The sequence below is a fragment of the Felis catus genome, chromosome D4 (genome assembly GCF_018350175.1).
Source record: "Felis catus isolate Fca126 chromosome D4, F.catus_Fca126_mat1.0, whole genome shotgun sequence".
Taxonomy (NCBI): Eukaryota; Metazoa; Chordata; class Mammalia; order Carnivora; family Felidae; genus Felis; species Felis catus.
In genome coordinates, this window is record NC_058380.1 from 14,546,011 (window position 1) to 14,569,111 (window position 23,101).

Sequence of the window (23,101 nt, forward strand, 5' to 3'; positions counted from 1 at the left end):
GCATTCGGTCTTGGTTGCCGCAGCCAGTAAGAGGTCATCTACATATTGTAGGAGGACTAAAGCTGGATACCTCACCCTGAAATCTGCCAGGTCTGAGTGTAGGGCCTCGTCAAATAGGGTGGGGCTATTCTTGAACCCTTGTGGAAGGCGAGTCCAGGTCAGTTGCCCTGACAGCCCTATCTCTGGATCTTTCCATTCAAATGCAAAGAGTAATTGGCTCTCAGGGTGTAGTCGCAAGCAGAAAAAAGCATCTTTTAGATCTAGGACGGTGTACCAAGGGTGAGAAGGTGGGAGGGTGCTAAGGAGGTTGTATGGGTTTGGCACAGTGGGATGGATGTCTTCTACCCTTTTGTTTACTTCTCTTAAGTCCTGCACTGGTCTGTAATCCCCGGTTCCTGGCTTTTTGACAGGTAATAGGGGTGTATTCCATGGGGACCGGCAGGGCTTGAGGATGCCTTGGTCCAGCATTCTCCTTATATGGGGTTTAATTCCTTGGTAAGCTTCATGGGGCATGGGGTACTGCCGGATGGAGATTGGGGTGGCAGTAGCTTTAAGTTGAATGAGGATGGGGGCTTGGCAATGAGCCATTCCTATACCTCCTGTTTCTGCCCATGCCCGGGGAAAGTTTTTAAGCCAACTGTCCATACCTTGTTTTAGTTCACTTTCCGGCTCAAATAGCCGATACCCTTCTTCTAGTTGCAAGGTGAGGACTTGTAGGGGTGAGCCCATGGGTCCAACAACATTAGCTCCTTCTCCGGTGAAATGGATCTGGGCCTTGAGTTTGGTTAATAGGTCTCTCCCTAATAACGGGTAGGGACATTCAGGTACATATAAAAAAGAATGAGTCACCTTACCGGTTGCCAGTTGCACCCTCCTGTCGGTGGTCCATCGGTAGTTTTTGCTTCCTGTGGCTCCTTGCACCAGGGCTGAGCGGTCACTGAGAGGTCCGTCTGGTCGAGTCAGTACCGAGTGCTGGGCTCCCGTATCCACCAGAAAGGTCACTGGTTGCCCCCCTACTTTTAGGGTTATCCTGGGCTCAGGGGGGGGGGGGTCCTGGCCCTGACTCTCCTAATCTTCTAGGTTGAGGAGAGTGGAGTCTGCGGGTTTCTTCCGGGGTCGTTTCGGGCAATCGCGAACCCAATGTCCCTTTTCCTTGCAATAGGCACACTGGTCTTTCCCCAGAGGTATTTTCCTTTGATCTCCCAGTTTACTTTCCTCTCTATTCTTATCTCTATTCTGAGCAACTACTGTGGCCAGAACTTTAGTCATCTCCTTATGGCGCTTTTTATCTCTTTCTTCCTGCCGCTGCCATAATCTTTCTTCCCTTTCCTCTGGGGTTTCCCTTTTGTTGTATATCTTTTCTGCCTCTTTTAGCAAATCAGACAGTGTGAACCCTTGTAGGCCTTCTAGCCTTTGTAACTTATTTCTTATGTCCGGGCTAGACTGGTAGATAAAGGACAGGATAACACTAGCAGCCTGCCCTGGGTCCTCAGGGTCATAAGGAGTATACATTCTGTAAGCCTCTTTTAATCTTTCTAAGAATGAGGCTGGCGTTTCCTCTTTCCCTTGTACAACTTGCTTTACCTGTGCCAAATTAGTGGGGCGTCTTGCAGCCCCGCGGAGACCCGCTAACAGCAACTGGCGATAAAGGCGTAGGTGCTCCCTACCTGCCGGCGTAGCAAAATCCCAGTTGGGACGGGTCAAGGGGAAAGCCTCGTCAACGACATTGGGCAGCTGGGTTGGCCGTCCGTCCTCGCCTGGAACTTGCTTTCGGGCTTCAAGGAGGACCCTTTGTCTCTCCTCAGCCGTCAGGAGAGCCTGTAAGAGCTGTTGGCAGTCGTCCCAGGTTGGCTGATGTGTCACTAAAATGGACTCAATTAGGTTAGTTAGGGCCACTGGGTCCTGGGAGAAAGGGGGGTTATGCAGTTTCCAATTGTACAGGTCAGAGGCCGAGAATGGCCAGTACTGGGGTCTGTTGTTTGGGCCTTCCCTTAAGGGGAGGGCTTGAGATTCCTCAGCTGGATTTTCTCGTCGTTCTCGCAGCCGGCTGGCAATCGGGGAGGCAGTTGGGGTTCTAGGGCCTGATGGCGGTGTTGGCCCGTGACCCCCAGGATAGGGGGGTGGCTCTTCTGTTAAGAGATCAATTAAAGGGGAAGAAGGATCGGGTGGTAATACAGGCGCCTTGGGGGGGTCTGGTTTGGGGAGAACGGGGTAGAGGGAGGAGATGGGGGGGCTGAGGGTTGCGGCGAAAGAGGCTGCGGCGAAAGAGGGTGCGGCGAAAGAGGCGCGGGAGGATCTGTCCTGGGATGCTTAGGAGGGGGCAGGAACGGGCGAACCCATGGAGGGGGGTCTGTGGCTAGGGATCTCCACGTGGTAATATAAGGGATTTGATCTGGGTGTCCATATGGCCCCGGGGCGAAGATTCTCTCCTCGACCTGTGAAATATTGTCAATGGTGAAAGTTCCTTCTCGGGGCCAACCTACATTCATCATTACCCATTCAGCTTCACACAGTGTAATCCATTTCTTTTTCCGGACTTCGACACCCTGATTACGGGCCCGTACCTGAACCTCGGACCAGTGGTTGAGAGTGAGGCTCAAGGGGGTAGTTACAGTTTGGCCCATGACGGCTTCTGCAATTAAAAAGGTTAGACAGCGGACAAGGAAAGACGCAACAAGACAAAGAATGACAAGACGTGCCGCGCGGCTTCGATACCAAACCGAAAATGAAACCTCAGAAGGAGACCTTGAGGGTCCGGCTCCCTCGTCTCCGATCAACACCCTGTATTCACCTAATACGGATGAGATCCCAAACAATCTAGCCCCAGTGGCTGTCCCACTAGAGGCTCCAGACATCAGACACCCGTGGAACGTCTTCCAGGGTTGCGGGGGCGAAGTTCGAGCTCGTCAGCTCCTTCGGCTCCACCGCCAAAATCAGATCAAATGACAGAGACACTCATACAAGGACAACAGATATGGTTGCCGGCCAGCTTACCTCCTGATGGTGGGTCGGTGGTCCCGGGGGTTGGGGGTCTCTATCCCGGACGAGCCCCCAAATGAAAGACCCCCGAACTAGGTCTTCCTCGGCGATGAGACCCCGTGCCCACGGAACACCGAGACCACGAGTCAGATGCAAACAGCAAGAGGTTTATTCGTACACGGGTACCCGGGGCGGTCAAGTCTCAGCAAAGACTTGCGCCCCTCTTGTTGGGCTGGGGAGACTTTTATAGGGTTGGAGTGGCAGAAGCGCGGTTACAGAAGCGAGAAGCATAGTTACGGGGTCTTATTGGTCCAGTTAAATGAGGCTGGTTTTTTTTTTTTTCTTTTCTTTTCTGAGGGCGATTTCCCAGAATGAGGGGGAAAAACATGGGTGGCTGACTAGGCTCATCTCTAGGGTTTATCGGGTGGAGTCAGTACTTTCCATTCCCATCTTAGGGCCAGGTGGCTATCTTAGGGCCAGGTGGCTGACCACAGATATCCTGTTTGGCAGCTAAACGGTGGACTTAGGATAAGACCCCTGAACTTCTTGGTGCTGTCTTGCAAATGGCGTTACTATTGCTAAGCATATTATGACAGGGGGTCAAAACAAGGGGAAGGGGTCTTTCACAAGTATCCAACTCTTGATTTCAGCTCAGATCGCAATCTCACAGTTTGCAGGATTGAGCCCCGCATTGGGGACGCGGAGCCCGCTTGGAGTTTCCTGTCTCCTTTTCTCTCTTCCCCTCATCCACAAGCACACACGCACTCTCTCTCTCTTAAAAATAAATAAATAAACGTTAAAAATATATAAAATTGAGAACCAAAAATAATATTTACTTTTGTAGAGTAGGAGCGGAGAGTTAGGGACGTGGAGAATTTTTATGTTGCACATTCTAGCTTTTCACAGTGTTAGTTTTTCGTTTTCTTTTTACTTTTATAGTTTAATATAATATTTACCATTTTAACGTGTGCACTTCAGTGTCCTTTATTACAGTCACAGTACAACCATTACCATTACCTAGTTCCAGAATATGTTTGGAGCATGAACCGTGTAGCAGCCACCCCCTATTCTTCCCCTCCCCGCCTCAGCAACCACTAATTTGCTTTCTCTCTCTAGATTTGCATATCCCGGACGCTTCAAATAAATGCGCACATACAGTATGTGACCTTTTGTGCCTGACTTTTTTCACTTAGCTTAATGTTTCCAAAGTTTACCCATTTTCTTGGTTATCACTCTAGTCCTCCTGTTCTCAGGAATAGCTAAGCCCATTTTGTCCCCCTTTTTGTTTGGCACCTCCTTACATCTCTTACTTTTTTTCTTGAATCTCCCCTATAACCTCACCTTGAAGGCAGGGACTATGACTTTCTTTCTTTCTTCCTCCTTTCCTTCCCTTCCCTTCCCTTCCCTTCCCTTCCCTTCCCTTCCCTTCCCTTTCTTTTCCTTCCCTTCCCTTCCCTTCCCTTCCCTCCCCTTCCCTTCCCTTCCCATCCCTTCCCTTCCCTTCCCTTCCCTTCCCTTCCCTTCCCTTCCCATTTCTCTTTCTTCTTTCTTTCTTTCTTTCTTTCTTTCTTTCTTTCTTTCTTTCTTTCTTTCTTCTTTTTCACTTTTGTATCCACAGCTGTTAGCATATGGGAAGCACTCAGATGACTATTTGTTGGATAAATAAATGGTGTTTGGATTTTTTCACCACATGATAACCAGGATGGAAAAGTTCACTTGAGGAGTCAGCAAAATGTACAGCTAGCTAAAAATATCTTCCAAACAACCAATTGTTTGAACAAGAACTCTGGGATTTTCTAAGCTAGATGCTTGATACAACATATTTGGCCACTGGGGGTTGTAATTAGTTTCATGTCCTAGTGAATAATTAAGAACCTGGAAAAGTAGAGTTTAATTGGAACTCTGAGACCTCATAAAATTCTCAAATGCCTTTAGCTCGAACCGTGTGAAGGATTCGGAATAATGTAGATTATATAGGACTGCTTATTCCCTTTGGTTTTATATTACGGTTTGTTAAGTGTTCACGTCTTCATAAAATGGTAATTTACTGGAAATATTGCTTTTAAATTGCCACTTACAATTTACAGTCCTGGAACATGCTAGGCCCTCCATGAATAATAACTTATTATCCATCTCCTGCCCTCATAGTACTTACTGCTTTAGCACAAAATCGCCACTCAGTAAATGCTTCTGAGTGAAAGGACAGAATGGTCTGCTATGCTCTCTGTGCTATTTGGGGGGGATGCATAGATGGGGCAAAGTTTTTCATCCATACTATTTATTTATTTCTTTTAATGTTTTGTTTTGTTTTGTTTTGTTTTGTTTTGAGAGGGGGTGAGGGGCAGAGAGAGAGAGGGACACACAGAATCTGAAGCAGGCTTCAGGCTCCAAGCTTTTAGCACAGAGCCCATCACGGGGCTTGAACCCATAAACTGTGAGATCACGACCTGAGCCGAAGTAGGATACTTAACCAACTGAGGCACGCAGGCGCCCCTCCTCCATACTATTTAACCTAGAGGTTGTTTTTCCCCTGCCATGTGTAGAAGGGTCTCATGTATGCCTAACCTGTTGTTTTTGTTTGTTTGTTTTTGTTTTTGTTTTAAGTATAAAACACAGAGAGAAGCCACTCTAGGTCCTCGGGTCAGTGTGAGCACATGAATCTCCTCAAGATCCAGGCTGGTGTGGACTCACAGTCCTGTGTAGCCAGGATGCTTGGAGCTCATAAGAATTGGTAGCTGAAGAAGAAAGAACAAAGGCTTCAAGGGGTTAGGGACAAAACAATGAGCAAAACAGATGCAGGTTCTGCCTTATTTGCGTTCAGAGTCAATAACCACATGAGCATGGAAAAGTATATAATTTCTTAGAAAGAAAAATGCAGAGCACTAAGGAGGTGTGAAACCAGAGGACTTGGCTTATTGTGAAGAGAGGCTTCAAGAATGCAACTCTAAGGAAGCAACATTTGAGTTGAGTTTGAAGGTTGCATGGGAGGTAATTCGTCAGAGAAAGAGGAAAGGCCTATGCAAAGACCCAGTAGGGGGAAGCAACTAGAAACTGATGTCATGGAGGGTGGAGGTGGGGGGGAGGGGTTGGTGGAAATAGATGAAGGGAGATACGTGTCAGGCAATAATAGGCTTTTTTGTTTATCCCAAAGGCAGTACAATGGGAAACCAGTGAAGAATGTTACAGAGAGGAAGGCAGATCAGATTTGCATTTAAAAAAATATATAAACAATAATTGCAGAGTAATAATTATAGGAAAACAGACTGGACTGTGGAACAGGGCAAGAATAGTTAGTCGCTAGAGGAGATGAGTTGGAAGATAATGGCAGTGGACCTGGAAACAGACACGTCGGTGGTGATAGAGTTGGAGAGAAATGGGCAGATGTGTGAGACAATAGGGAGTCAGAAATCAATGAGATTTGGTGACCGTTTGGCTAAAGAGGGCTAGGGACAATCTTCCCCTGTATTTCAGGCTTCTACAACTGAATGGATGTGTTGGCCATCACTGGTTGAGGGAACAGAAGAAGAGATCCACCTGGGGAGGGCAGATTCAGAGGTCTTTTCTGGTCATGCTGAGTTGAGGCCCCCTTGTGACACCCATGTGGAGATGCCAAGTAGGGGGTGGCTGGCAGGTCTGAATATCAGAGGAGAGATCTGAGTGGGAGATATAAAATGTGGAATAAAGTTTGAGAAAAGAACAGGAACTATATTAACCCCGGTGGTTGAGTTTGGAGTAAAAGAGACTGAGTGAGATGAGAAGGGCAACCCAAAGGTCAGAGGATAACCCCGGGAATGTGGTGTAATAGGAAACAAAGGATGGGGGACAACTTCAAGAAGGAGGGGGGTGCCTGGCTGGCTCAGTTGGTTAAGCGTTGGACTTGGGCTCAGGTCACGATCTCATGGTTCATGGGTTCGAGTCCCATGTCAGGCTCTGTGCTGACAGCTCTGAGTCTGGAGCCTGCTTCGGATTCTGTGACTCCCTCTCTCTCTGCCCCTCCCCTGCCTATGGTCTGTCTGTCTGTCTGTCTCTCTCTCAAAAACAAATAAACATTAAAAAAAAAAGAAGGAGGGAATAGAACAGATGGTACATGTCGTTGAATGGTAGGAGGAAGAGGAATAATACTGGGAACATGTCCAATGGATTTAGCAACCTGAGGTTATTGGCGACCTTAAGAAGACTTATTTGGGGAGGGGGGCGCCTGGGTGACTCGGTCAGTCAAGCATCTGACTCTTGGTTTCAGCTCAGGTCATGATCTTGCGGTTTCATGAGTTCAAGCCCCGCATCTGGCTCTGTGCTGGCAGCTCAGAGCCTGCTTGGGATTCTCTCTCTCTCTGCTCCTCCCCGACTTGGGCGGTCTCTGTGTCTCTCAAAATAAATAAATAAACAAAAAAGAAAAAAGAAAGAAAGAAAACTTATTTGGCTATAGAGAAGATGACAATCAGCTTCATTTGGGTTTTGGAATGGGTGGAAGATAAGAAAATGAAGACAGTGGTCATAGACCACTCTTTTGAGATGATAAACGTGCAATACTTTTGTTTATCCTCTGAGAAAAATAAGGTAGTGCCTTTAATAGTAATAAAATACAAATAAATTATATATGTTTTATTCTCCCAATTCTTAGGTTACCTGAGGACTTTTTATACAAATGCGCCACTTGTAACATTATATAAGCATGTTGGTATCTCCCGCTTGCCAGTGTTTGAGTGGATATCAAGACATTTGCAAACATGTATGTGCCAGCGCTTAGACGTGGTTGCAGCCTTCTTAATGATCATTTTACACTCTTATCTCAGAAATGTAACTCAGCGTCTCGGCGTCACCAGAATTCCTAGTATTCGGTCAGTATTTTTTGTTTTATAGTTACAGGATGCCAGCAGCGAAACTGTTTTCATTTTATTAAGATCTAACAGGAAAGGCATAATTTTTCCTTGAGTTTGAGATTTTTTTTTTGAAATTAAAACAAAAATAAATAAATAAAACTAGAAGAGACCATAAAGCCAGATGTTTCCTTTATTTAAAAATGCAGTCACTTTGCAGGAAAGCATTTTTGGACTTTCTCTAAGGGAACCGAGAAAAACCTCTCCCCTTCCATCCCTCCTGGTGGATGACTTTGAAAAGGAGATTTAATCCAGCTGAGAAAAACAACTCCTGAATGACTCATATTAAGGAGAATTGCAATCCATACATGTTTGAACACAGGCTTGTATAATCATTCTGTTTTTTTTTTTTTCTTTCTCTGTCCAGATAATCAAGTAGGAAGCAGGAGAAAAACAAGAAGGCTTATGCTAGATTTATGTCAATTGAAATTAGAATAAGGAGAATTACACATGTAACCTAGAAAGGATTGGACGCTTCCAAAATGCCAAACCATTGGGCAGGTAGAGTAAGAAGACAGTAAGATGAAAGGATATGGAGCTAAAATGAAGTGACAAATAGTAATATAAACCCACATCAGTTTACATTTAGTCATGCCTTTGAGCTTCACCATCGTTTTGTCCACACCCCAAATACCCTTACCTCTCATTCTCCCATATGTATGTATACCTTATCCATCACCTCCTCCAAAAAGCAAACTCATTTCTCTAGTCCTCACTGATTTCTCCCTTCTCTTGAGTTTTCTCAGCTCAGTCTGTAATGCCAGTTTGGACTTTACAAATATGCCACCGTGCATGGTTTTCAGTTTCCTATATGCACTTAAATTTTATTTCCCCAGCTAGAATATAAACTTTTTTTTTTCGTTCTTTTGATGTTAACTTACTTTTTGAGAGAGAGAGAGCATGAGCAGGGGAGGGGCAGAGAGAGAGAGAGAGAGAGAGAGAGAGAGAGAGAGAGAGAGAGACAGAATCCAAAGCAGGCTTCAGGCTCTGAGCTGTCAGCACAGAGCTGGATGTGGGGCTCAAACTCACAAGCCGTGAGTTCATGACCTGACCTGAAACCAAGAGTGGGACACTTAACCAACTAGGTACCCCTAGAATATGAACTCTTGAAAGGTGAGGATTATTTCTTCTACGTATATCTGATATGTATATATCTGATGTATATATCCTTAGCAGTTTGATGGGCATATGAGGTACATTTCAACAGTATGTGCTGCCTTGAATTGTTATCAGTTGAAATGCATTACCGAACACGACAAAAGGTAGGCCAAGAAAAATATTTTAAGCAGCTTCCCCCAACCTCTGTGTTCCATGATTTGATTGGCATGTACCCCATCACAAGCTCTTGACGTGCACAGGTGTGACTTTCACAGATGGCTGCTTCTCATTTTGTTGGGGTTTAGGACCGAATCCCAGAAGCTGATGTCAGCATGTTGGTCAGTATCACTTGGTAAGCCCACAAGCCCAACCGGTTCGCCCGCACCGGTGCCTCAGCGCGATTTCTCATCCTTGTTATATATGCCGTAACTCTCAAGAAGTAGTTGAAAAACAACCCAAACTTGGCATTTTTAATAAAATGGTATAATGTTCTTGAGAATGTGGATGGGCAAATGAAGATGTGCTATCAAAGTAGTTCTCGGCAAATATTTGAGGAATGAATAAATAAGAAAGTGATTATTTCTAATACAGGCAAAAGATTGCGTAGCACTTTTTTTGTTTTTTAAGTAGACCAGCAGGGAGCCCAATGCAGGGCTTGAACTCAAGACCCTGAGATCAAGACCTGAGCTGAGATCAAGAGTCGGACACTTAACCGACTAAGCCACCCAGGAGCCCCTGTATAGCACATCTTATGTTTCAGCCACTGGTCTAAGTCTTTTATGTATACTAACTCAATCATTGCAACAACACTGTGAATTAAGTACCATTGTGTCTCCATTTTGCAGATGAGGAAACTTGAGTCATCAACAATTTAAGTGCTTTGTTCAAGGTCACATAGCTGGTAACTAACTAGTGGAGTCAGGATTTAAAGCCACATGGTCTAGTTCTAAAGTCTATACCTTTAGCAGCTCTGGCATGGGAGAAGTTAAACGCTTTATTGTTACTCAGATATTTGGGGGTATATGGAAAGCCTTAGGATATAGTCGTCAGTTACTGTTATAAAATTTTTGTTTGCTTTTGTCTTTTTGTCTTGCAACACAAAACTCCTAAGGCATTCTGACAATTTGTCAGTAAACCTGAAGCAATTATGTGTCCTTTCCAAGATCAACAATTTGCTAATTCTTAATCAGGTTTTCAATAACACTATTATGTTGTTACATGTTAGAGCTTTAGGACCTCCTAGGTTGGCTTTGGCAGTGGTGAAAAGTAACCTAGTAACAGTTCATGGCTGGCATACATCTTCACACAGGAGAGGAATTTGTAAAACCAATAGCTGGGCCTGTTCTGAGTTTCTTTTATCAGTTTCAGGAGTTAAGTTTGTGGAGTTAAGCAGGCAGTTCCCATGTTGGTTGTGTGAAATCTAATGTCAAGTGCATTTAGAGATACTATGAAGAGAACACAGACAAGCAGGGAGGGAGAGAATATTAAGTCACATGAAATGCTTCTTGTCAGACTCAGATTTTATCTTTTTAAATCTACTCTTTTGGAAATAGAGCCCTGATTTGACTTTAAGTTAGCAGCTGTGAATGCATGCTGCCTGGATGGCCACCATGATTTTGTTACACATTTATATAGACTTTGTAAGTGGGCTTTATAAATCAAACCTTGGAATAGCTGTAGGAAGTCTTGGCAGAAACAACCAACCAAAATTTTGCCTTTCTGTTCTCATCCAAGTTTCAATATGCAGTCAATCTGATTAACAAACCAACAGTAAACAACAACAACCAAAGAGGCTAGAAATTGAAAAACATTTGGTTTTCCAGGGGAAGTGGGAAAGGCTTTGTAATTAACGTGACAAATGGAAAACCGACAAAAATACGTTATCAATTTTGCCATTTTGGGTAGAAAAAAAGAGTCGTTTAAAAAAATGTATCCTCCCGCTCTGAGAGCAGGTAATGGTGCCCTACATCTGAGCCTCCAGGAGGGGGCGCTCTCTGGTATTTCTTACACCTGTGTCCCATCCAGTGACCAAACGGGATGAGAAGAGAATTGTAAATCAAGCATAAAGGCTTTGCGCCTTTAAACTTAGGGAATATGGCATCAAATACCATTCTATGGCTGCCATAAAAATACAACAGGAAACTTGGATTAGACCCACAGGTTTGACTAATGATGCGGTGTTCGTGAAAACACACAATTTTCCCTGAGCTCTTGGAGCGAACTGGTTGCAGGAGCTCAGGAGTGGGGGAGGGGATTTGCACATAATAATTGTAAAGACAGAATTCTAGTTGGCAAAAAGTGACTCTCCTAGAACTACATACCGTATGCAGCAAGCGGCGAGGAATATACATATATAAACTGAGAGAAAAATAAAGTTCATCATTGCCTTCATCCAGTGCAGATCTTTTCCAGACCTTAATAACTGTATCATTGTGGAGCTGTGTGTAAAAGGGATTTTATAAAGTAAATCTTCTGGGAAAATGTATTAGTCTGGAAGTTGGCATACCTGAACTAGAGAAGGGCTTCTGTTATTCAAAGGATCGTGTGATCATGGGCTAGTCAGCACTCATTGTGGGTCTTTCTTCCTTTTCTGTGAAATGGTTCCAGGATGTGGTCTTCCAGAAAGGATTTTTATTTTCTTCTTTTGCGAGCTAGGGACTACAGGGACTACCATGCATTTCGTCTGAGCTCAATGCTCACTGCTCACTGCTCCTCTTTCTGCCTAGAGCCTCCTTTTGAAAAGCGTCGATGCTTTCCCTGTGTCCTGAAAGTTCTACCTAAGAAGTCTTGTGCAGCATATCATTATTTTGTAACTGAAGTCTCTTTACAGTATCTTGCCCGCCATATTTATGGAAACAGGTATTGTAGATGTTACTGAATGCTAACTTTATGCCAGGCATTCTTTAAAAAAAATTTTTTTAATGTTTATTTTATTTTTGAGAGAGAGAGAGAGAGACAGAGCGTGAGCAAGGGAGGGGCAGAAAGAGAGGGAGACAGCATCCAAAGCAGGCTCCAGACTCGAGCTGTTCACACCGAGCTTGACATGGGGCTCGAACCTACGAACTGTGAGATCATGACCTGAGCTGAAGTCGGGCGCTGAACTGACTCAGCCACCCAGGCGCCCTCAGGCATTCTTTCGAGCATTTGCACATGTGCTATCTCAGCTAATGCCTACAGCCACTTTATGAGGAAGGTAGTCGTTTTATTCTCATTTTATGAGTGAGGAAACAGAGGTCTAGTGGGATTAAGTAATGAGTTGCCAATGTCGCACAACTGATGAATGTTGGAACTGGGATTAAAAAAATATCTACCTAAAATAAATCCATGCACATGATACGAAGTTCTCAGTGCACAAAAGGAGATGTAGTTGCTGGTAAGTTCCCTTCCTTGTTCCTGTAGCCTAGACATGGTATCACCCCTTCCAACAGGCAACCAATGTCTGTTACCAATGTCTTACATACTTTTCTGGAGATAGTGTAGAACACATACAAACGAATGTACATAGCTTACACTTGAAAATATTTACATGTAGTCGTTTTTCCCTGGCAAATGGTAGTAACTAAATGTACTGTTTAACGCTTTGCCTTGGACGTCCTTTCCTATTAGCACATAAACTAGCACATCTTAGTCGTCCATAATTTTGCATTGTAGAGATGGGCCAGGATGTTCTTAAGCATTCTATGTAGATGAGCATGTAAACGATTTTATCTGTTTTGCTGGGGTGTGAACTCAGGGCGTGTGACTCCCGATTGCCTACTTCTTGCCAACCTCTTTTGCTTTCTGCTGAGGTGTTTCTCTGTTCTGGAAACGAGGAAGGAAATGGAAACTTACTTACTTACTTATTTATTCACTTACTAGATAACTGGTTTATTATAAGAGGATACAACTCAGGAACAGCCAGAAGGAAGAGATATATAGGACAAGGCATGGGAAATGTCATGGAGCTTTCCCCACGTGTCCACCTGTTCCCCAGTCTTACAGTTTTCTCAACCTCATCCTTGTGAGGTTTTGTGGAGGCTCCATTATGTAGGCAGGGTTAATTAAATCATCAGCCACCGGTGTTTTTTTTGTTTTTTGTTTTTTTTTTTTCACCTCCAGCCCCTCTCCCCTCCTGGGGTCAGGGGATGTGGGCAACGTGATCTCCTACATCTTCCACCTGTCCAACCCTAGCCATCTGCTGCAGCCACCAGCATGGCCTCACCTCGAATCCTTGAGCTCTTCATTGAGCCTACCACAGTGCCGTCAGCAGACGCATGCAACCAGTGCCAAAGGAATGCCCTGTTTAACCTGAGGGCATAGGTCACCGAGTCAGTGGTTGGCCCTTCAGCTGAATTCTTCAAGAGTCATTACTCCCCAGTTCTGTCTCCCTGGCTTTACCTCTTACAATTGTTTTCCTGGCTCCTCTCACCCTTCTGGACTGATCAAATCAGCTGCAAACCCTAGGCTTCCTCCATCAGCCTTTTCATCCAGATATGGCTCTTTCCTAGATATGTCATCCTCTTGTGTGGAGTTCACACTCACCTCCGCACAGATGACTCTGGTCCCTGTCTCCAGACCTGGCCACCTCCAGAACTTCAGTCCTGTGTCCACACCTGCTGTTGGACAGCTCTGTCTACAAGTCCTGCCCCCCCACCTCATCTCTCCTTTCCACTCACAAACTCTTATCTCCTCATGGCCTTCCATAGTTCTATCCTTCTTTCCTCATTCTCTCATTCAGAGATGTGTGTGTATGTGTATACATATATGTATGTGTATACATACACACACACACATACACGCACACACACACACACACACACACACACACATATATGTATACATATCCTCAACCATTCCTTCCACATCCAGTATACTACCAAGTTGTGAGGGTCCTTCCTTAACATTCTGCCCACATTCTGCTACTCTCTGCACTGGCCATTGCCTTCACCAAAATGAACCATTCAAATGGGTGACGAAAGCTTCTTCCTGTTACTAAACTGTCCTCCCAACTTACCTTACAATCATTGTTCCATTAATTTTCACCTGACTCTTGTTAAAAAAAAAAAAACTTCCAGAGAATAAAGTCTAAACTCTTTAATATGACATTTTAAGGTTCTCCAGAGTCTAGGGCATGTATTTATTCATCCAGTGTCCATTAAACACCTTTGATGTACTAAGACTGTGGCCAGAAATGGAAGTATGACAGTGAGTAAAAATGAACATCTCCACCCTTGTGAGATTGCCATTTAATGATAAAGACAGATATACATAAAACATTAGTTATGAATACATGTGAGATTGTGAAATTGCAACTGTAATCAAATAGTAGCTCAGACTTATATAATGTCTGTGATGTGTCAGCCACCATACTGACCATTTATGTATATTGTCTTATTTAGTTGTCACAAAGTGTTTACAACTATTATCCCCACTTTATTTTTTTAATTTTTTTTTACATTTATTTATTTTTGATAGAGAGAGACAGAGCACAAGTAGGGGATGGGCAGAGAGAGAAGGAGACACAGAATCCGAAGCATGCTCCAGGCTCCAAGCTGTCAGCACAGAGCCTGATGCGGGGCTCGAACTCACAAACTGCGAGATCATGACCTGAACTGAAGGCGGACACTTAACTGACTGAGCCACCCAAGTGCCCCCCCCACTTTATTTTTTTAATGTTTATTTATTTATTTTATGAAAGAGAGAGAGAGAGCGTGCACACACCAGCATGGATAGAGGTAGAGAGAGAGGGGGAGAGAGAGAATCCCAAGCAGGCCCCACACCGTCAGTGCAGAGCCCAACACAAGGCTCCATCTCATAAACCTCGAAATCCCGACCTGAGCTAAAATTGAGAGTTGGACACCCAACTGACTGAGCCACCCAGGTGCCCCTATTATCCTCACTTTATAGATGAGAAAAGAGGCACAGAGAGTTTAACTAAATTGTTGAAATTACACGACAGCAAAGGATCTAGGTCAGGCAGCCTGGTTCTAGATTTTGTACATTTAACCACAATATTTTTCCACAAAGAGAAGGTGCCTGGTGCTTTGAGAATCATTCATTGGGGATGGGGATGAGGAATTTGAGGTAGTCTGGAAAGGCATCCTAAGGAAAGACAGCTAAACTTAAATAGGAAATATGAGTAGGGTTAATTGGGCAAAAATAGAGTAAGGTGTTTATGCAGAAGGAAGATCATGTGTAAAGGCCCCATGGTGGCGAGAGTAGGGTGCCTACAGGATCTAAATGGGATCAATATGGTGGAGCAGAGAGGGCAAGGGAAGTGAGGAGCAAGACATGGGATTAAGCTGAAATTGGATTAGGCTAGGAAGGCACATAGGTGCAAACCACTCAGGGCCCTGTAGATCACGTTATAAATTTTTCTCAATCTTAAATGCAGTGGGAAGCCATTGAGGTTTTAAGCAAAGGATAAGAGAGAGATGTGGCAAAACTTTCTACAATGTACCGTGAATTGATGAGGTCTTGTTCTCCAGAACAGGAATCCTGGAAAGGGACTAACGAAGTTTGGGAATAAGATTATGGATTCCAGTTTGAACATGTTGACTTTGAAGTGCTTTGTGAGAAATACTCATGAGATATCAAGGGAAATGTCAAATACATGGGTCTGGAGTTTGTAGAAGTCTGGGTTGGACCTTTAAGTTTGGTTGAGCAGATGGTGCCATATTAAAACAGATGGTCCCTTTATATATGAAAAGTTGAAAGGCTCAGGACTTGTTTCACTGACCATTTGCAACCGAGAGATGAACTTGTTGAAGGACTTCATGCCTATTAAAGAGAACTTTAAGGCCTATTGGTGAGGTCTGCATTAGTCTTTTGCAGCAGATTTGAATGTAGGGTAATAATCAGGGAGAGTGGGAGGAATTCATTTTAGAATCTTTCTCTGCTGTGTACTTTTACAACAGATTACCATTGTATAATCACTTATCTTTCAATGATAGGAGCTAATTTTTGGAAATTGTGGTTTGGATCTATTAAAAGAAAAGTGGCATTAAAAAAAAAAGGCTGTGTGAGTAGGCTTCTCAAGACTGCATTGTACCCTTAGTGTTCAGATCAAAATGGATTGTATTGGGTGACTATTGCTGTGTAACAAATTACCTCAAATGTAGAGGCTTAAAACAACTTACTATCCTCGCAGTTCCTTTGCCTCAGGGGTTCAGGAGAAGTTTAGCTGAGAGGCTCAGGCTAAGCATCTCTCATGGAGCTTCAGTGAAGATGTTGGCCATGACCGCAGGCTTGACTGGGGCTGAAGGATCCACTTCCAAGTTTCAAGTTTATTTGCATTACTATAAGCTGGTGCTTACAGTGGTTGGCAGCAACCTGTGGTATTTCCCCACAAGTGCTTTTCCCAGGACTGCTTGAGTATCCTCAAGGCATGATGGGAGGCTTCCCCAGAGTAATAATGCAAGAGTGAGAGAGCCAGGTGGAAGCTATTCTTTTCTGAGCTAGCGTTAGAAGTCACATAGCATCATGAGTGCTTCATTCCAAGCACATCACTAAGTTTGGTCCACTACAAGATTGGGGAAGGGAACTAGACTCCACCTTTTGACAGAGAGGAGCACTGAAGAATCTGTGGACATGTTTTAGAGCCACCACATGGATGTTCGGAATCTGAGTTGTGGAGGGAGCTCCCCCTCTCACCCTGTGTAGAAATTAATTTCTGTTACAACAAACCTAACAGATGGTCAGTCAGCCTCTGCTTAGCACTTCCAGCTATGAGAAGTTCACTACGTTATGAGTCAGTGAATTCCATTTATACCCACTTTCAATCGTTAGAAGTTTATTCTATTCATGAAATTGACAACTCTTCTGCTGAACATTCCAATATTGAAACTACTTCTGCTGCTCTAGAGTGGCACATTTATGTGATGGTGTGTCCATTATCTGCAACCAGGGTAATCTTGATTTCTTTCTTCTTCAGAGAAAATACTGTCAGCTCCACTCAGAATTTCCCCTCACGCTTTGATTTCAGGGTTTTTTCACCTTCTGGTCACCTTCCTGAAAACATCTCAATTCAGTTCATCCCTCCACAACTGCAAACCAACAACTAGTTCTGTACCCTAAGCTAAATTTAGAAGGACAGGACAAGGCAGTCCTCACTTGGCACAATAGGGAAAGACTGAAAAAAACCACTGTGAAAACTGAAATCATGCAAAGTAATCTTAAGAATCAATGAGAGGGGTGCCTGGGTAGCTCAGTTGGTTTAAGCATCCAACTCTTGATGGGCCTAAGTCATAATCTCCTGGTTCAAGATTTCAAGCCCCGAGTTGGGCTCTACACTGACAGTGCAGAGCCTGTTTGGGATTCCCTCTCTCCCTCTCTCTCTTCCCCTCCCCCACCCAGAATAAATAAATAAACCTAAGAAAAAATAATCAATGAGAAAATTATGATTATTGAGATCATTAAACACTTTTGTTAAAATATTAAAAATTTTCCTTCTGATCTGAATGCATGGGAAGATGAAAAGAAACCGTAAAAATAGTGTTCATTTAGGATACCTTAAAACATTAGAAACAGAGAATCACAGTGTTTTGTTTCTTTATTAAAAAACACAGCAAGAGTAGTTTGGACAGTGCTTGCCTTTCTCTTCTCATTATATAATAATTATACAGAGCAGACATCTTTTGTTCGCCTTGGCAAATTGCCTTCTGGATCAACTTCTAAGATTTTACGTCTTGAACTCTCGATGTAGTGAAATCTCTCTTGAGATACTTCTCTGAGAGTTCCTTCAATGGGAAGCTACTGCTGGTGCCATGCCTTCTGAGACATCTTTAATCACTATCCTCATTTATGTTGATAAGTCTACCTCCGCTAAGTTCCTCTGGCTGTAGATCTAGAATTTCTCCAATGGTGGCAATGTCAACGTTCCCATGGTCAGCTATTTCTTGTATAACTCCCTTTATGTTAGATTCTTGTTCTATGCTAAGCACTTCTTGTGCTATGGCTTTTCACTTCTCTGCTGTACTTTCATCGTTGTTAAGCAATTCATTCTATGATCTATTTTTGTAATATGCCACGTGAGTTTATTTCTGGGAGACAAGGAGGTAACACAACTACATGCTTTGCTGTCGGTGTGTGAACTCAGTAACAGATAGTACACCATGGTAACTGGTAGACATGGTAACCTTGAACCATGCCATTGGGGCGCTGTTGTTGTTCAACTAAACCGTGGTATCTGAAATTGATAAGTATCAGAACCATGCAAAACAGGTGTTGCCTGTGTTTCTACACATTTGACCTTAGTTAGATCTGTTTTTATGGGCAATTATTCCACACGGCTTGTTTGAGCTCATGGTCCTTGTGGTTATTAAGTCTCACACATCTTTACCTTGTGCATTTGATTTTTCTTAAATAGAAAATGTCAGGTTTTACTTACATTCTGGTTAAGCTTTCTCTGGTAGTCTTAGCCCATGGATGTCTTTTTAAAACTTGATGTTGCTATCTAGGGAATAAACTATCCCTTCCAAATTGTTACCTTTTTCATATCTAAAAGCTGTTAATAAGAAGAGGCTGGGGTGGAGCTTACTGATCTTTCTCTCCATCTCCAGACATGTGTCCCTCATTGTATTCATCAACCCTTTGAGTAGGAATATATAAACTAATATGAATTCTCCAACTCTTTTGTCACCCAGCTTGCCTTTCTCGAGCTTATCCAGCAAAGTTAACTCTCTGGGGCCACCCGATGCCATTCCGAAATCAAAGCACACTGCAACGGCAGTCGTCTCCTACCATATCAAATATTAACACTACTGATAATACCTATGTTTACAGAGAGCTTTTACACTTCATGGACTGTTTTTACATATCTCCATTTGAAAATAGTTTGCCTTTATAAGATTGAAAAGTGTGGCACATATTATCAGCACGTTTTTAAGAACCGTAAGTCAGAAAAAGTACAGGATTAGCCTGTGTTCACAGAACTGCTAAATAGCAGAATTTTGTTCTTCAGTGAGTTTAGTGTTTTGGTTTTCTGTAACCACTTCAAGCTTCTCAGACGAGGTGCCTACAGAAAACAAAGGAAGAGAGTTTCTGCAGTGTTTTTCCTTTGCTTATTTGCTAGAATAGTCTTCCAATCTTTCCTCCTACAGAGACTTCTATTAGTTTTCTAGGAGTACTAGAACGAAGTACCACAAGCCAGGTGGTTTGAACAACAGAAATTTATTGTCTCTCAGTTCTGGAGGCCACAAGTCTGAGATCAAAGTATCAGCAGAGTTGGTTCTTTCTGAGGGCTGTGAGGGAAGCATCTGTTCTAGGCCTTTTCCTATGGCTTGTGGATGGCATCTTCTCCCTGTGTTTTGTCAAATCAACTTCCCACATTTCCCCTTTTCATGAGAACAGCAGTCCTATTGGATTAGGGCCCATCCTATTGACCTCACTTTAATCTGATCATGTCTGTAAAGACCATATTTTCAAATACAGTTGCATTCTGAGGTGCTGGGGGTTTAGGACTTCAGTGTATGGATTTGAGGGATCCTCACTTCAACCTATAACAGGTCTCTAAGGCAGAGTTCATGTTTAAAAAAACCCAAAGGAATAGACTTGTGTAGCCAGTACTTTTGTGTATACCTGCATTTTCTTATCAGTAGCTATGTATCTGCCACAGTCTGTTGAGATAAACTTTGGGGAGAGTTGACATCACCTTTCGGTTCTCAAAAGAAGAATGAGTGTTTTTCCTAAATTCATACTCAGTTGTCCACTTGCTGAGTTTAGTTTCTGAAGATGTCTTTTGTGAGACAGCAGCTGAAAGTGTTAGCTTGTTTAATGATTTCATGATTCAAATGTGTCATTTAACCTTGGTTTTGAGATTTGGAGTGAAGTTGATTCAATGTTTTGTGATAATTGTAACCATTTTAGCAGTTTCCCTATTTCACAAATGGGTTAAGGCATCAGGGGATTTTGAATTTAAGAAATAAAAAACATTAGGGCATAATAATTTGTATCCCAAAGCCTTTTGCAAACTCTGGTGCATGTAGAGGTCGTTGGGCACATTACCAAAAGAAGGAACATATATGACCTCACTTTAGATTGCTGGTGTTGGGTGCTGTCAACGTTAGATCCGTGTCATTCTGTTTTCCCGCTGCTTACGCCCCACTCTTAGTTTTTCTTGTTGGTCATTTGGGTGTTCCACAGATTATCAGTGTAAGCATTTTATATAATATGATTTTGAAGTTGAAAACTAACATTTATTATGAGCATATAATTTGTTTTTGTTCATATATTTGCTCACATAAAAAAGAACAGCTATAATGCCTGTGTGGTTGTAATAGATGAAGACATGATGAACCGTTGTTTTTAATCAAAGCCTCCCAGATGCCCCTTCCATCCCCTTTCCTTCCCTTCCTCCTCTGAGGGAGCCATTATCCTGAATTTTATGTTTATCATGCCCTTACTTGTCCTTATACTTTCATTTGAATATTTGTATTTCTTATTTTATTTTATTTTATTTTATTTTATTTTATTTTATTTTATTTGGTTTAATTTAGTTTAGAGAGAGAGCATGAGAGCTGGGGAGAAGGGCAGAGGGAAAGACTCCCAAGCAGGCTCCATGTTCAGTGCAGGGCCCAATGTGGGGCTTGACTCCATGACCCTGGCATCATGACCTGACCTGAAATCAAGAGTTGGAAGCTCAACTGACTAAGCCACCTAGGCGCCCTTAAATATATGTAATTCTAAGAAATACACTGTTTGTTTGGTAGTTAAGATTTTTTAAATATTTAAGTTACTGCAAATTGTTTTAAAAAGTTACAAGAACACTATGAACAACTCTCATATAGCCTTCACCCAGGTCCCCCACTGTTAACATTATAATGTTAACCATATTTGCTTCATGGTTCTTTCCCACTTTCTCTAGATATATGTAGGTATACATATGCAAACACACACACACACACACACACACACACACACACATTTTTAACTAATTGAGAGTAAGTTACAGACATGCTGTTCTAGTCTAAATACTTCATCATGTATTTCCTAAAAAGAAAAAAACAAGGATGTTATCTTACATAATCATGTACAATCATCTAGATCAGAAAATTAACATAGATCTAATTCTGCCATGTTATCCACAGATCCATTCAAACCTTGTCCATTGACCCAGCAATGTCCTTGATAGCTTTCTCTCTCTTCTGGGTCAGGATCCCCACTAGAATCACAGGTTGCACGTTCTTGTCATGATTTTTTAGTTGTCTTCCACTTGAAACAGGTCTTCAAGTCTTTCTGGTCCTGGATAAGTTTCAAGAATACAGGACAATTTGTTTGTTTTATTTTAGAATGTCTTCCTGTTTAGGTTTACCTGATGTTTCCTTATAATTAGAGTAAGATTATGCACTTTTTGGCAGGAATACCACAGAAATGGAGCTGTGTTCTTCTTGGTGCATCATAGCAGGAGGCACACAATGTTGATTTATCCCATTGATAACATTGATAACATCCCTTGATGTTAACTTTGTTCACTTAGTTAAAGTAGTATTTACCAAGCTTTTCTACCATATAGTTACTATTTTTCTCTGTAAAATAAGTTTTGTGGGGAGATATTTTGGATTTATATAAATATCTTGTTCTGCAACAAAATTTTCACCCACTAGTTTTAACATTCATTGATGATTTTTGCATGAGTCATTTATTACAATGATGGCTGCCAAATGCTCGTTTTCTAATTCTATTATTCTTTCCACATGGGTTTTTTCTGTAAGAAAAAACTCCCCTTCCTCCCTCCCTCCTTCCCTCCCTCCCTCCCTTCCTTCCTTCATTTGTGTGGACTCAGGGATTCCTGTTTTATTCATTGGGATTTAATTTATTATTACTATTATTATTACTATTATTAGATGCTAAAACGGGCCCATATTTGGCTAGCTGGAGCTTCTTCAAAGTGGCTCCTGTGGACTTTTTAACACTCTTCAACTATATTTTTAGTGCTTCCTTTTTGGTACAAAATTACATTCCAGATTTGTCATGTACTTTCTCTGCTGCAGCCATTGCCGCAGTCAATCTGATTCTTTCTAATGGAGAATGGTATATAGAAACCAAGATCTGAGCATTATGGGTGCTGATTGCTACAGAGTAGCATTGTTCCTAAGCCCTCTCAGCACACAGACTTAGGAAGGACTTATGTCTGTATGTGTATGTATGTATGTATGTATGTATGTATGTATGTATCCATTTATTTATTATTGATCTATCTAAATGAAAAACCATGGTTGACACCAGTACCTCCAATTCAAATCCAGTACCACCATATGCTAGCCTTCCCTTTCTATATTTGTAACTCCCTTCTGAGAATACTATCATTAACCACAGTATGTTTACCTACTTGCTGGTTACCTGTGTGTAATCAATCTCTTGATCCGGGTAGCTGTCTCCTCAGCCATCCCTGCCCTATTAACCTGCCTTATTGTCTCTATACTTCTTCATCCCCAGCTCTTCTGGCCCTGTTAGCCTTCTTAGCCTTGATGACACCTTTAGCCCTGACTGCCTTTGTGTTCCTGGTCCCACCAGACCCACAGTCTGGGATGTATTAAGGGAAGGGAAGGAAATGGAAAACCACAAAGAAATATTTTGTAAAAAACAAAACAAAACAACAAAACAAAAAGAGAGAGAGAGAAATTAAAGGGGAGGGCTTTTAACAAAATTTTGTGTGAAAGACAATTTTAAAAATGTATAGCATGGTGCTTAATAGCCCTCAGCCTGGACAGGGACTATAGTTCAAATTTTAGATACCTACCAGCTGTGTAATCTTGGGTAAAATAGTTAACATATCTATGCCTGACTTTTCTTGTCTCATAGGGTTCTTGTGAACTTAAAATGAGTTAACACAGGTAAAGTGTGTAGGACAGTGTCGTACACGGTAAGCACATTTAATAAGAATATTTTTATTATCAGATGTCCCATAATTTTAGAATGTTTTATTTTTGTACTAAAAAGTTACTAAGTGCCAACAAATCATTTACAATGCCATTAGATCACAAGAATTACTGAAGTTACTTTTTTAATCTATTGAAAAATATCTGTATTTCTATAGCAAAATCAGGTTTTATAAGGTAAGCAGAATGTATACTTTTCCAAGACTATTTTATCAAACGCTGAAGTTAAAGGAATAATTGGTAAAAGTTATTGCCAATTGAAAAACCAATCATAGGGGCGCCTGGGTGGCG

General features: G+C 42.3%; 1 protein-coding gene and 1 non-coding gene across 7 annotated transcripts in view; both read left to right on the top strand.

The window, feature by feature from the left end:
- The window catches only part of GDA (guanine deaminase), a 122,610-nt gene that overhangs the window by 48,756 nt on the left and 50,753 nt on the right, over positions 1-23,101 (top strand). The window lies entirely within an intron of this gene.
- Positions 6,825-6,909, top strand: TRNAP-UGG. The gene is given in 2 exon segments: positions 6,825-6,861; positions 6,873-6,909. It is a non-coding gene; the product is annotated as a tRNA-Pro (tRNA).